The sequence below is a fragment of the Vicugna pacos genome, chromosome 7 (genome assembly GCF_048564905.1).
Source record: "Vicugna pacos chromosome 7, VicPac4, whole genome shotgun sequence".
Taxonomy (NCBI): domain Eukaryota; kingdom Metazoa; phylum Chordata; class Mammalia; order Artiodactyla; family Camelidae; genus Vicugna; species Vicugna pacos.
This window is the reverse complement of record NC_132993.1, coordinates 60,401,249-60,416,850: the sequence shown is the minus strand read 5'-3', so window position 1 is coordinate 60,416,850 and position 15,602 is coordinate 60,401,249. Positions and strand designations below refer to the sequence as shown.

At 37.5% G+C, this 15,602-nt stretch overlaps 1 protein-coding gene across 6 annotated transcripts in view; it reads left to right on the top strand.

Annotated features, from left to right (window-relative positions):
* DYNC1I1 (dynein cytoplasmic 1 intermediate chain 1) overlaps window positions 1-15,602 on the top strand; it is a 435,553-nt gene that overhangs the window by 37,296 nt on the left and 382,655 nt on the right. The gene's annotated exons all lie outside the window — the stretch shown is intronic.

The following is a 15,602-nucleotide window of genomic DNA, read 5'->3' as shown; positions in this document are numbered from 1 at the left end:
CTATCTGGAATGCTGAACGTGCTCTCTCACTTTTGTACCTGATGGAGCCCTTTGCCTGCAGCTCTCTCCAGTTACCTATGTGCCTCTCTCCCTCAATTCAGATCTCTGCTTACATGTCCCATATCTGAAGGCTTTCTTGACCAACCTTTGCAAAGTAGCACACCTCACTCCCCAACACTGTGAATCCCCTCTTTTATGTTTCCTCTAGGCACTTACCGTAACCTGACATTATATTAAGCATTTAGATTTTAGAGTATTCATTAGGGCCTCTCTGTTGTGTCCACCCATGTCTGGCACACAGTATATGCTTAATCAATTTTTGTAGAATGAAGGAATTGCCCCCCTAAATGTGGCACAGCAAGTTAAGTGCCCTTTTTTGCTCCTTCTTTACTTCTTGAAAAATATCTTTGGGAAAAATGATCACGAGCAGGAGTTATGTGTCACCATAATGGTATCACCATGAAGCATGCACTTACTAATTATAGACAGTTTTGGTTTATTGAATTGATTTTAAAGACACCTTCATTTGCCAGTTACCAACTTGAGGCTCATGGGGCCAGAAAGGTTCTTGGAGCTCTTTTTAAAATTTCAAAACTTCTAATGAAACCCATGCAGTTATCTTTAATTAGGCTGTGGGGGAAATAGATAAATCCAGATAATCCAGAGGTTGCAAAATCTTCTTAGGTCATGGTGATTTGGTATTTTCTTCATAGTATCATAAGCAAAAAAATTTCCTAACAGCCCTGTTTATTAAATATTTATATCCATACTACTTGTAGTAATTGTTTGTCTGAGATATGCTGCCGTGTTTCTCTAGAAAATTTTAAGTATCTTGCAGAACTCTTGTGAATTTGTTGCAGCACTCTGAGGTGACTTGGCACACAGTTTGGGAACCATGGAGCTGACCAAAGCTTCTAAACTGTATGTTTACCGTATTACTAAGACCAAGTTACTATAATTCCAGTTTAATTTGGTGACTGACAATATCATCAGAATTCCCAGCACAAGATTGCTGAGATAAATGCAACTCTCAGAGCACAAGTTGAGTGGTTATCATGTTTGACTTGAATGGGTTAAATCCTGCCGTGGGGACAGCCAAGAGTTCTGTGTTGTAAGGAACTAGATTCTTCTTACTTAATATTGTTTATTAGTAGCCTTATGGTCCTGATAGCAATTTATGTGATTTTATAATACTATTATAAACTTTGCTGCTGATAAATCATTTGTAATTTGGATTAACGTTGACCAAAAAAATAGTGATAATATGGGTAGAACAAACTGTTTATTGTTTAATGTATATGAAGTTAATTTGGTAGACAAAATCTTTTAGACTCCACTGACATTGGGTGGGGGCAGATGAAATAAATTTTTAAAAGTCCCATTGGTGTTGAAAAGTTGGTAAACAGTTGCTCTAGGCCTTTGGTTAAATGGGATGCACCTTAGCCTGATTAGTGAAGCATTTATAAACTTACCTTAGAGGGAAGGTTGGAGGCAGACTACTTGATTTCATTATGTGATGATTTTGATGAGGAGCACTGTCAAAAGGTAACATTTTTTGATCGTCATCTCAGCCTTTGGATTCCAGACTCCTATACACATGAAAGATAAATAATAACAAGCATTGGAAAAGATGGGGAGAAGTTAGAACCTGCATACACTGCTGTTACGAATGGAAAATACTACACTTTGGAAAGCAACCTGAAAACTCCTCAGAAAGTTAAACATACCATCACCCTATGGCCCAGCAAGTCCATCCTACATCCAAGAAAACATGGCCACAAAAAAATGTTGTACATAAAAAGATCATAGTAGCATTATTTATAATAGCCAAAGAGTAGAAATAACCTAAATGCCCAACAGCTGATGAATGGATGAATAATAAGTGGTATAGCCACACAGTGGAAAATTATTTGGTAATAAAAAAGAATGAAGTACTGACACATGCTACAACATAAATGAATGTTGAAAATGTATTAAATGAAGGAAGCCATTCACAAAACCACATACTGTACGATTCATATGAAGCATCCAGAATGGGCAAATCTATAGAGACACAGGTAGATTAGTGGTTACTGAGGCCTGGGAATGTTGGGGAAGTGATAACTAAAGAGAACATGGCTCCTTTTGGAGTGATGAAAGTGTTCTAAAATCAATTGTGCTGATGTTCACACAACTCTGAGAAAATACTAAAAACCATTGAATTGTACACTTTAAATGAGTGAACTGTATGGTATGTGAATTATATTTTAATACAACTTCTACCAAAAAAGTAAATAATGTATTAACAGTAGGCTACACTCATTAAAGAGGAAATTAGTGAATTGAAAGACAAACCTGAGACAATCACTCTGAATGTAGCACAGAAACATCAAGAAATAGAGAATATGAAAGAGATACATTGTTTGAGAATCTCTGTCATATGTCCAGTGGAGTCCCAGAAAGAGAATATAAGGAATAAAGGAAAAGAAGATATTAAAAAGATATCATAGCTAATTATTTTCCATAATCTAAGATAGATCAAAAGCTCAAATCTAAAGGTGCTCATGGAGAAGGAGCTTTTGAAAAACACAAGCTGAAGGCGCTTTTGCAGAATAGGCAAAAAGAAAACCTTAAATGCTAATAGAGAGAAAAATCATTTGCTTATACATGAATGATATTTAAATTGACAAAACAATAATAATGGATGGCATAAAACAATGAACCAGCTTTAAGGTGCTGAGGGAAAATCAACTTTTACATAATACTCTATATGTCTATTTTAACCTACCATTGAAGAATTAAAACAGAGACATCTCAGACATCTAAGAAGTAAATTTTACTACTCATAGATTTTTGCTTCTGAAATACTGGTTGATGTAATTCAGCAAGAAAGGAGGTTAAATCTGAAAGAAAGCTATGAAGTCAAGAAACAATGGTAAGCAACAAAATTGTATAAGGTAAGCCCCACCCAACCATATATTTTATATCAAGGTATCAGGCAATATGATCAAACTTGATATTGAATGGATCTGGGGTCTTAGGCTATATGAAGAATCTTTTTTTCTGGCTTAAAAAGACTGAATTTTTACAGATACAACTGAGACACATTTAAAATATTCCTTAGGTGTGTGTGTGTGTGTGTGTGGGTATCTGTGTTTCAGGGCAGGCATATCCAGTTTGCCAACAAATCTTTCCTGTCTCCACTTAGGGAGTTTGTGGTCAGCAGAAGACCATATTACTGAAATGCAAGCACCGGTGTCGCCCCCATGGGTCTTTACCCCTACCTCCATTCTCTGGGTCCTCCACTTCACTCTTGTCACTCCCGTTCCCTGTTCTCTATCCCCACTGGTAGTGACCCCTGCAGTGATTGCTAGGCTCTGGCTGAGAAGGAAAAAAGCCATTCAGTATATCTACATTGTGGGACCATTTTGGCAATTAGTCACATCTAATATAGAGTCACTGATAACTATTAAATGTGAATTTTTGCCTCTTTTTTAAAAATCAAAGCACATTCAATATACAACTTGAATAGGAGATGAAATGGCCACTGTTGGCCAGACTTTTGAGAAGCAAGTCTCCTGCAAATTACGCAATATACCTTGCTCAAAGGCTCAGAGAATACACGGATCATTGCTCTTCTGATATGAATATGATACTGCTAAGTGCCTCTTGAGACCATCCACCAATCCCCTTTCAGGAAAACCCACTTTCCCAGGATCCAAGCAAGGCCTCACTCGATGGTAACTGTTGGTACAGTGAAGTGTTATTCCTGCCTCAATGACCTGATTTGTATGTATTGCCTCAAGCTTGGTTTTATTCAGGTCATATTGTGTACTTTTCCCTTTTATCTTGTGAGGGACTACTGCTTTCACAGCACATCCCATTCTGAGCACTGACGTCAATGATCTGGTGGCTTCCATGCAGTTGCTGAAGATCAGCTTACAGTTCTATTCCTCATCCACTTGAACAATCGCAAACAGAAAGTCAAGCAGACCCCACTTCCGTACTTGTACTATATTTATTCTTAGCACTCTACTGAGACTTGGCAACAGCCAGTGGAATCAGGAGTTACTTTGTTTGGATTAGGTCAGCAGTCATCCTCCAAGTTTTTCGTCTGTCTTGTTTGTTATGGTGCAGTGGCCCCTGTTCGGACATTCCATCCAAAACACAAATGGCATGGATAAATCCATCTTGATAAATGACATAGAGAGCTGAATCACTGGTATTTATTTACTGTAAAATTCACATTTAAATCAGTCATTATTAATAAAATGACACTGATGTGTGCCTACCAACTTTATTTTCTTAGTTAAGAAAACTCTCAAAGAATTCCATTTTCTCCTAAACTATCCAGAGATGCGTAAATATGTAGCTGCTTAGAAAGGCCATTCGCACTGCTCTTATAATTTCAATTATTCTAAAGAAGGTGTTAGTATTTTTTTCAAATATAAAATTTGCAACTTTAAAGAAAGTGTAGTTATAGAAATGAGGTAAACTCTTGTAGAATGCTCCTCTTATTAAAGTTCCTGCATAGATCTCTAACCATGCTTTGTATTTTGACTTTCATAAGTTTCTTCTCTTTAAAAATGTAAGTTTTCCATATCACATATTCAGATTCTTTCTTAAGTTCTAGTACCTTTGCAATATACCTCCCATTCCATCATCACACTACATACTTCCTTTATTGTACAGCACTTCACAGTTTTCAACCTCTGGTATCTACTTTGGTCTTCACAACCATCTTGTGAGGTAGGGTCATCAGATATTATGTGCCTTTCCATTTTACCTCTAGTGTGAAATGTTTTTCATCTTATAATTAGTGTACTTACAGTAAAATTAATTATATTTCAATAATTTTGCAATGCCCTGTGAAATGGTAAGAAAAAATGGTAAGGTGTTGTGAAAAATAGACTGAGGAGTTTCTGACTTGAGTCAGAGCCATTTTACTTGTACAGTGAAATAAACCTGGAATCAAGCTAATGGGAAAGAGGGTGGCATCCAGTAAATGCAAAAAAGCCTGGAGCTACACATAAAACAGTGCTGTATTTGGCTTCTTGGCTTTATGTTTTTCATGCATGCCTCTCAGGCCACATGTTGATCTTTACATTTTTTCCCTCTCCTCTGACCCCATCCCCAGGAATAGTGTGCTTTATTTAAAAAATTTTTTACCTCTGTGAGAATTTGGAGACATAGGGTGTGGAGGAGTTTGAGTACTATATAAGTCAGGGTAAGTAACTGCTAGCTGCTTTAACAGTCAAACTTTACAATCTCATTTACCTAATACAACAAAACAATTATTTCTTATTCTTGTCACAGTCAAATGCAGGCCAGGCACATTTTCTCCACTGGTATCTCAGAGATCCAGGTTGCTTCCATATTACATCAGTACTATCTGAAAAAAATCTTTGCTTCTAGTTTCATCACTGAGAGATGGAGAGGGAGAAAGAGAGATTGTGGAGGATTCACACATGCTTATAACTGTTTTGGACCCAAAGAAGCACATCATTTAAACCACAGAACTGATTATAAGGTCCCAAATTAATTACAACGCTGAGAAATGTAGAGGAACACATAGAGTATTTGGTGAGTACTAACTCTATTGCCTATGAATGTATAGAATGATTTCAATTCATAGAAAATTAGAGCTGAAAAAGATTTTAGAGATCATCTAGTTTATAGAATCAGAGATTAGAGACATTGAAGGACTTGGCCAAATTTGCACATCCAGGATGTGGCAGAGGGAAGAGTATATCATATTAAGTAGTATTTTCTAGGTTGTTCTTATGTACCAGGCACTACGTTTACACATCTGTATACCTTATCTTCTGAACCAACACACTAACCCTGTGAGACAGACACTGTTCTTATCTTCATTTTAAAGATGAAAATTACAGTTTAGATAAGACAAGTGAAGCATCTCAGGTCACGCAGTTAAACTGCAGAATGGAGATCCAGACCCAGACTGCCTATCATTAAAATGCTGATGTGCAACTATCACTTGGTGTCCACCGTTTTTGCTCTGGTACCCAAATCCTTCTTCTGGTTATACCAACAGACTACGTAGTCTGGGGATCAAATATAGACAGCCTCATCAAAGAACTGTGCTACAGGGGCTTTACGACTGAAACTGCTCCAGTATCTCTACTTGTCTGCAAGAGAGGTTGAAGTTGCTTGTGGGAGCGTAGAGACAGTAATGCCATCAACATAGCCAGATCACAGTAGATTATCATGGTGAAGCTTGCTCCTGGCTTTGAACAAGGGTTTCCCATAAAGCATATGAGTACTTTCTGTCATATGAGAAGTAGCCAATACAGAGAACCAGGTAAAAAACATTAACTTACACCTGCAGGGTAGATGAATGGAAAAAACAGATGTTGCAATGTCTATTTAAGAAGCAAATATGAAATCAGATAGCATGATCATTTCTTATAGTTCTTGTTCTTCTACATGACAGCAATACTGTGAACTTTAATCATAATTGTTCACATCTACCCATTAGATCAGGTTGTAGGCATCAAAGCCTAGAGTTTCCTTTTTTTTTTTAAGTTAGCTATTTTATCATCAATGCGAAATTTTTCATTTCTAGTGAAAAAGACAAAAATAGATTTAAAACGTTTCTAATTAAGGTTAAATAATGATGTGTTCAGCATAATGCCTGAAGTATAGTAAGCGCTCAGTAAATGGGATCTCTTGCTATTCTTCTTCTCACTGTGGTTACTCTTACGCATCTTAGCCAGTGAATTGCTACGGGGCCAGTTTTTCATCACTTTCAATCTCACTGTTATTGCCAACTTCTTTATACCAGGAGGGAGTAAAAATTTCACCAGGGAGAGGGGGCAGTTGTGACAGAAAATTACCCATCCTATTTATTTAACTGAAATGATTGCTTGCTTGATTGACTTCACAAAACTGCCAGGTTGTTTTAGACCCAGCTTGCCACCAATAGGAAGGCATGGACCCACAGTTTCTAAAACATGTGGACGCAGGCCAGGTGAAACATGAGATAATTAACTGAATATCAATCCAAATAAGTGTGTTGGAGGAAAAATGAGTTACTGTTATCTAGTCTTGTTGAAGTCTTCTGGGGAAGGAAGCATGCTGTCCAGGAAGAATCAGTCTAGTTGCCATCAGAAGAACTAGTAGGAGTCCCAACTCTTGTTATTGTGTTAAGTCCCTTACTTTCTTCACAAGTGTGAGATTTCTTTTCCACTGTTAAATGTGATTATTTTGAGAGTCTAATACATGTTACAGGGCTTAAAAAAATAATTTCATATTCATATAAACTGCCCCCGTAACATGATACGTGAGGTCTGAAAATGAAGTTGTGTAAAGTATGAAGTCACTTTATTGCATAATTAATGAAATGCAGCATGTTCTAGGGTCCAAGTGTGCCATCCACACTACCCAGAACCTGCTGAAGTTTGGAGTTTTGAAGTTATGCATTTAATTGGCCAGTTTGAGATTGTTTATTGTTTCTCCTTCTGGTTTTGCCCTTTTTTCCTCCCACTCAAACTTTAGTTTTCTCTGATTCAGAAGGGGCTAATCAGAGGATGGAAGTCAGTGCCAATCATGTTATATACAAATTCATGTTTGGGTGGGAATTTCACTCTATTCCCTTAGATTTAGAAAGGTTAAGTAAGTTACCCATGGCCAGTGTGTAATGAAATAGAGAAAAGTTTATTCTTCTTTTTCTTAGGAAAAGCACTGCATTTACATGAAGAAATAATTTGAAACACTATAATACATGCTATGATGCTATGCATGAACTGAGAGGAAGGGCTGGCTGGCATTGTTGCTGAAGGGATGGTTGGGCTTGAGGAGGGGTACAGAGAGGAGAAAACATAAAAGGAAAGCAAGAAAAGAGAGTAGGAGGAAAGGGACTGGCAGAAGGCTGTGCTGTGATCCCTGGATCTTCAGTGTGTGTACAAAACCCAAATACATACTTGAAGTCATTGGTATTCTTGTGGAAATCTAGGAAGGGGTTAAATTTTGAATCTGGGTTTTCACCAGGTTGATATAGGAAGAACATAGATGAACATAGGCATTTAGGTCCACTTCTGACATTCAAATTATTTGTGAAAGGTCCCAATACTACTTAATAAGATAATTGCTTATGTTCAAGTTATTAAAAATGTGCACTAGATGTCTGTGAAATGGCCTTAATTTAACGTCAACTTTTGAGTCTGGGTCCATATAATCTGCAGAAAGATTAGTTTATGTCTTCTGTTTGATCTAATTCTAGAATATGGTTAAGTTGTAAGACTTAGAGCTGAAAACACCTCTTTCCTTAAATCCTTTTAAGATTGGAAACTAAGCTGGAATTCATGACTGGTTCCTTCACTGCACATCAAATAAGCAGGACTCTGATGAGTAGCATTTTTAAACTCTTAGAATTCTTTGCATGAAATTGAAACTGCAGAGAATTCCATTTAATGGAAATAAATCCATCCTGTGGCCATTGCATGTAAGTTTTCCACTTTGTTCTTAAGCCATAAAAGGAACATTATTTTCAGCTTTTCATCTACATGTAGTTGATATATGGAGAAAAAAAATCTCACTTTGATAGCATATAAAATATTTATTATCTAGGTTATTAAAACATTACCCAAGAGCAGTGGTTCCTCCTTTGCTGAAATAAACTCAAAATTATCACACATTCTCATCAGTAAGAGTGGCTTCCCAAACCATGATACTCCATTAGGGATTGGGGCAGGCAGGGGAAGAAGTGTGTCCATTTTTAAGAAATATGCGAAGAGCAGGACAGATTTTTTAGGGCTTTGTGTACAGTTGGGAAGAGCTCCTTCTACTTATGTTGAGAATCTGACTGTTCAGAAAGTTGAATTGCGCCCTTCCAAATTCATACGTGGAAGTCTCAACCTCCCCATTACTTCAGAATGTGCCCTTATTTGGAGATGGGGTCTTTATAGAGGTAATAATCAAGCTAAAACGGGATCTTCAGGGTGAACTCTAATCCAGTATGACTGGTATCCTTATAAAAAGGGAAAAATCAGAAGACAGAAAACAATGTGAAGTTATAGGGAGAAAAACATACGAACATGAAGAGGGCCACCTATAAGCCAAGGAGAGATGTTTGGAATTGACTTCACTCATAGCCCTCAGAAGGAGCCACCTCTGCCAACATGTTGGTTTTGAACTTCTGGTCTCCCAAACTACAAGACAATAAATTTGCTTAATCCCCCTACTCTGTGGCACTTGTTAAGGTAGCTCTAGCAAACTAATACACTGACTTTCCATCACTGAGAAAAACAAGAGATATGAAGCTAACCCTGTTTCAGTTATCATAACTCTGAGAGTGGGAAACTGTTAGAAGGTGAATCATGAAGTTTGTCCCAGGTGACTGTAGTCCAATGGGTAGACTATACTGGGACTGGAGGTAAGAAAACAACTGACTCACATATACTTTACTCAAACCATTCATTGTTATGGCAAAAATAATACAATTGTAATATTCTGTTACTCCAATTCTGATATTTTTTCCTTACAAATTTTTATTTATTGAGAATTTATTTTAAAAAATCATTCAGAATCCCCCACCTTAGTAAATCAATGCTCCAATTTTTGTGTTTAATCTTTGTTCTGATCTAGACTTGTACTTAATTTCACTAAGATTTAATCATAGCATAGAAGCAGTTTTGTGGTTTGATTTTCCCCTTTAACAGTAGTTCTCAACCTCAGGCACTTTTTCCACACACCGCTTACAGCCTGTGACTTTCAGCAATGTCTAGAGACATTTTTAATTGTCAGCTTGGGTGGTGGTGCTACTTGGCATCTAGTGAGTGTAAACAGGGATGCTGCTGAGAATCTTATGACACATGAAATGGCCCCTCACCCAAAACAGCGATGATCCAACCCAAAATGGCAATAGCACTGAGTTGAGAAGCCTTGCCTTTTGACACGATATCATAAATGTCTTCGATGTTGTTGCTACGTGGTCTTCATAATCTTTACTTTTATGGCTGCAAAATGTTTAACTGAATTGGTAGATTATAATATATTTAACCAATAAACATATAATGTGTTGTTCAGATGGTTTCTAACTTTTCACCATTATAAATATTGGTGCAAGTATTTTTTTTTAATATAACTCTTTAGATGGTAGTGAAGAAGAATCCAATAATGGAATTTAGATTAAAGGCTATAAATAAGCTAAATGTCAATTATTTTACTTAACATCTACTTCACTTACAGATATACTTCACTTACATATACATATATATATATATATATATATATATATAATATATATAGACACATACACACACGCATATGCTTTCCTTTCTAGGGAAACACTTCTGTTTTCCTCATTTCTAAGCTGCCTGAAGACTTTCACAACTATGGTCCAGTTTTGGCCTTAACTCTTTTTCATACCTAAATAAAGAGTAGTCTTATAAAAATTTCCTAAGACCGTTAATTGCTCCTTACTTCATTTTAGAGGGCACCTTGGCCTGCTTCTCGCTGATTCAACCTTGTAATCATCACTGCTTGTTGGCTCAGAATAGCCTTTCTCAAAGTGGAACCAGGTAACATCTATTGGATTCCTGTGCTCTTCCTACCTCACTCATCCAAAGTCAGGAGTTTAATTATCACAAGTTATCACAGACTACTTTCTTGAAGGGGCTTCTCCCTTTGCTTTTGGAACAGTGTAAAAGTTATTTTACATTATAAGAGATAAGACAAGTTATACAGTGTTAGAACTCTTAAGTGAAATCATACGGTATCTCTCTTTCTCTGTCTGACGTATTTCACTTAGCATGATATCCTCTAGGTCCATTCATGTTGTCGCAAGTCGCAGTATTTCACTCTTTTATGGCTTTTATACAATATACATATATATCTCACATCTTCTTATCCATTCATCTATCATTAGACACTTAGGTTGCTTTCATATCTTGGCTATTGTAAATAATGTTGCGATGAACATAGACGTGCATGTATCTTTAGAATTTGTGTTTTCATTTTCTCTGAATAAATATCTAGAAGTGGAATTACTGGATCATATGGTAGTTCTATTTTTAATATTTATTTATTCATTTATTTTTGACATGGGAGTAATTAGGCTTATCTGTTTATTCATTTTTAGAGGAGGTACTGGGGATTGAACCCAGGACCTTGTGCATGCTAAGCATTCTCTCTAGCACTTGAGCTATACCCTCCCCCCTTATTTTTAATTTTTTGGGGAGACATCACGCTGCTTTTCATAGTGGCTACAATACCGAAGTGATTGGAGAGGACCCTTTAATAGCATGAAAAAAGGACGAAGGTGCTCATTTGTGGTTACTAGAGGCAGGGGGTGGGGGGAGGTGGAATTGGATGAAGGTAGTCAGAAGGTACAAAATTCTAGTTATAAAATAAAGAAGTACTAGGGATGTAATGTACAACATGATAAATATAATTAACACTGCTGTGGGTTACATATGAAAGTTGTTAAGAGTGTAAACCCTAAGGGTTCTCATCATAAGGAAAAAATACTGTTTTCTTTTTCTTTTGTTTTGTGTCTATATGAGATGATGGATGTTCACTAAACTAATTGTGTGTTATTCATGATGTATATTAAGTCAAATCGTTATGCTGTACACCTTAAACTTACACAATGCTGTATGTCAATTAGATCTCAGCAAAAGTAAAAAGAAAAAAAGAAAACAGAAAAGTACAAAGATAAAACAAATGCTTAAAGATGATAAAAGGTGAATTTTTTGTGTGGCCCTGAGAAACAAACCACCACTTCATACACTGTCCCCACTGCAGCACTCTAAGTAGGTGAAAGATTGTGATGGCCAGCTCTCCAGGCAGGCGGTATCAGCACCACACTGAAAATATTTCCTTCTAAGTACAGCAGTAGGACAGGAGTGGTGACTGCTGCTGAATGATAAATATGAGAGCGAATATATGTGGAGTGATGAAACAGGTATAAAGACTTCCCTTCACTGGCCAGGTGGAAAGGGGCAATATTCTCACATCCAGACTCGGAATGTTAGAGATACTTGTTACCTATTTACACCATCCTCATCACAACTGACAGCTGAGATATGTCATAATTACTTAGTTTTGACTCTCCAGATCCCATTTTCACGGAATTCCAGAAACCAGGCAGCAGGCGCAAAGAATAAATCCCAAGTCTTGATTGTCCTCAAGCATCTCAGGTCTTTTCTTTTTGTTTTAAAGTATAATGAGGACAGGACATGCATTAACAGCCAGAATTTCCAGGAGGGCAGGAACTCCAGTAAACTTGACATCAGGTTCTATCAAAACCATGTCATATAATCCATAAAAACAAGTGCCAAGTATAAAAATAATTCAACAAACTATATAGGAATAAATATTAAGCCAAGTCTAAAGTAAAATTAAACGATAAGTGGAAAGTTCTGTTTACTTTAATTTGTGAGAGTCAATACCAAGTGCAAATATTTCAAACATCTATGGATTATTTTTTGAAATGCAAATGAAACAAATTAATTAGCAGTTAAATTGATCCACATGACAACATTTTATGTCAGGCAATGAAGAGGTGTCAAGGACTATTTGTCATGCCATATGTTTAAATTTAAATCCTTTCTGGATTTCTTGGGGGAGAAACTGTAAAAGAAGAACAATAAAATAAACATCAAATTATTTTATTTAAGAGCTGACTGTTGCTTCACTAAGGTATAGTTTGCTTAGCATGGTTTTCCCCTCAAAAAGCAAGGGCTTGTATGCAGATAGTTCATTTTGGGAAGTGGTCCCAAGAAACAGGAATGGAAGGCAGTGGGGAATAAAGGAGGGATGGAAGGAGAGCTGGTTTTAGGGGGTGTTCTTGAGTTGGTCACTGCTCTGGGCAACTGGAACACTGACAAGCAGTGTAGACTGTGCCTCAGAGTGGACCACCCAGAAGATGGGAAAGGGGGCACTTGGCACTAATCAACTCGCTTGCATTCCCCATTGGTCAGTAGTTGCCCTCTGGGTATTAACCCACCTTGTGCTTCCAGTCTGCACATGTGAGGTAGTGTGACAGATTACCAAAGTGTCTTTCAAGGTGGTGGAAGAACAAACCACAGATGAGAAAGTAAGAGATAAATGGTGAAACTAATGTGAGGGACTATCAGGAAACATCTGTGAGCAGAGGCATTGGCTGCAGCAATGTCTGGAGTAAAAGGTGAGCTGCAAGGAAGAGACAGGGCACAGGAGGAGTTCAGTACATCTCCCATGCCTGTTCTAAATCACTCATAGTCACTGCTGGGTGTCTGGTGCTGATAAGAACCTAGAAGCTGAGTCTGGACTTACCAGCAAAGAACCCAGTGTCTGTGAGGTGGGAGTTACGGCGTTTCCTGAGTTCAGCCTCATTTTATGTCATATGGATATGGAGAGTCATAACTTTGTCTCCTTACTTCCAATTCTGAAAGGAATAAGGGAAGGAGAACTGTGGCTAATGGAGCAGCAAGAAGCCAACATAGTTCAGCTCTGTTCTCCCCTCATAGGAATGTCTAGATAGCGCCAGAAGGTGTAAAGCAGAACAAGGTTCTTTTGTCAGTGTCGAACGAAACAAGCCTTTCATGAGTTGGACTGGCAGATAATAACCAATTCCTTTGGATGAGTTTGCTTTTGATTGAAGAGAGTAAACCATAAGAAGCATGGCAAGGAATGTTTCCCACATAAATATCATCAGAAAGTGAAAAGATACTGACTTTTTAGAGAGGAAAGAAGAGATTTGTGTGTTATACATAATTTATATACATAATTCATCTCTGAGTCTTCTTGTATTCTGGGTGCATGTCTGATCTCAGCTACATTCTCTTGCCATGTAGCTTTGGATAGTTCATTTCCTTGTTTAGTACTTGTGAGGCTCCTAGGATGGGAGAAGTGCACATTATTCTGGTTGTTCTTTGTCATCTGTGCCTCAGAATTCCTTCTGGCTTTGCCTTGGTCACTCATGCATGTCTTGTCTCCACTCTTGCTGCCTGATCTTCTTTTCATCATCTTTGCTCCAAATGTGCATAAGCCGCCCTTTCCTTCATTCCCCAAGGCAGCTCTACCACACAGATGCTATTGTCATGAGTTTTAATAAAGACTTGGGGATAACAGAAGGATTACAGCACAGATGAAGAGACTAACACTTTTCCTAAAGAACTTGGCCAATCTCTACACAGGGGAATCCATCAGAAGACATCTTTCTCTTCAGCTGCAAATGCCTCAGTTACTGGGGTCTTCAATTTCCCACTTTCCCATTTTCCTACTTTCCCACTTCCTCACATTTCCTGGGGTCCCTAATACTTCCTTCCCCTCTAGTTGCCAAGGACAAGTCAAGAATCCCTGTAACTTTATGATGCAACACAAGTCAGCTCCTACTTTTTCTCAGCCTCTTTCTTCCAGACTAGCCCACAGGGAGTTCTTTCACAGAATAACAGTAATACCCAGAAACAAGTCTTCCCAAATAAAAGAGAGAAATCCCGCTACTCATTAGAACACAGCTCCCGTATGTTTACTTTTTTTAAGAAGGCATTTTTATTTTCCTCATATATAAACAAAAATACAATTCTTTAAAATAGGCTTGGAGCTAGTTTAAGTTTGAAGCCCAAGGAGTATTGAGAGAAATGTCAGGATTTTGAATGGCCGCAGAGGCTGAAGATGGTGGAAACAGATTTTTTAATGGAAGGATATTTAAACTTATGCCTAAGCCAGAACAAAGGAAGGACATAAGGATATTTTTCCAAAGTACTAGAGAAAACCCAACACCAGAATTGACAATTATGATGACTTGACTTCTGAATCTTGTGGCTTAGAGATGTCATATGTGGTGAAATAAAAGGTCATTTTAGAATAATTTGAATATTTAACCAGGTAAAGGAAATGGTGAATAGAAGAACCACAGACCATTATTACTAACTAAAAGGCTTGAGTTTTGCACCAAGACATTAAACCTTTTATACTGGGATTAGAAAATCCAGTTACTTCCCCCAAGAGTTTCTCCCCACTCTAACTTGAGATGGAATAAACTCCCTGGTGTGGGAGGTAGAATGTGAGGGGATTTCTTACTTCTCAAGTTGCAGGGTATTTAGAAAAAGCAGACTTTTGTTATTAATGCTCAGAAGCATCCAGGTGATTTTTTGGGGGGCAATTCTGATGATTAATTAAAGCGATTACGAATGATTAGAGGAAAGAACTACTGGTCCTACCAAACGTAAAATCAAAGCACTCTTTGGAGCCCCGAGTAGGGAATCATATTTAAGCCAAGCGATAAACTGCATCTCAGATCATAATGAATGTGCTGAAATTAAAGCGATAGAGTAAACCTAAGCAGCTGCAAGCAAATAGTTGCCATATTAGAACGTTTCTGAGGTCCTCAGTGAGAGGTAAACTAGGAAGAAAAACGATCTCGAAAGTTAATTCTGAAATTGGATTCGTTTCCCATTCAAGGAATACAATTGTATTCCCTTCAAAATTATTTTCCAAGTCAACAATACGTATAGAACTCTTCACAGTACTTTGAAATGACACACTCTTTTGTACAGAGTTCTTTCAGGAAATTGATTTTTATTTTTCAAAGACCAAACTTGCATCCAGCATACTCAGGGGCAGACATCACTGTGGATAACATTTTGCTCTGTCATTCTTAAGAACTAGTAAAGAAC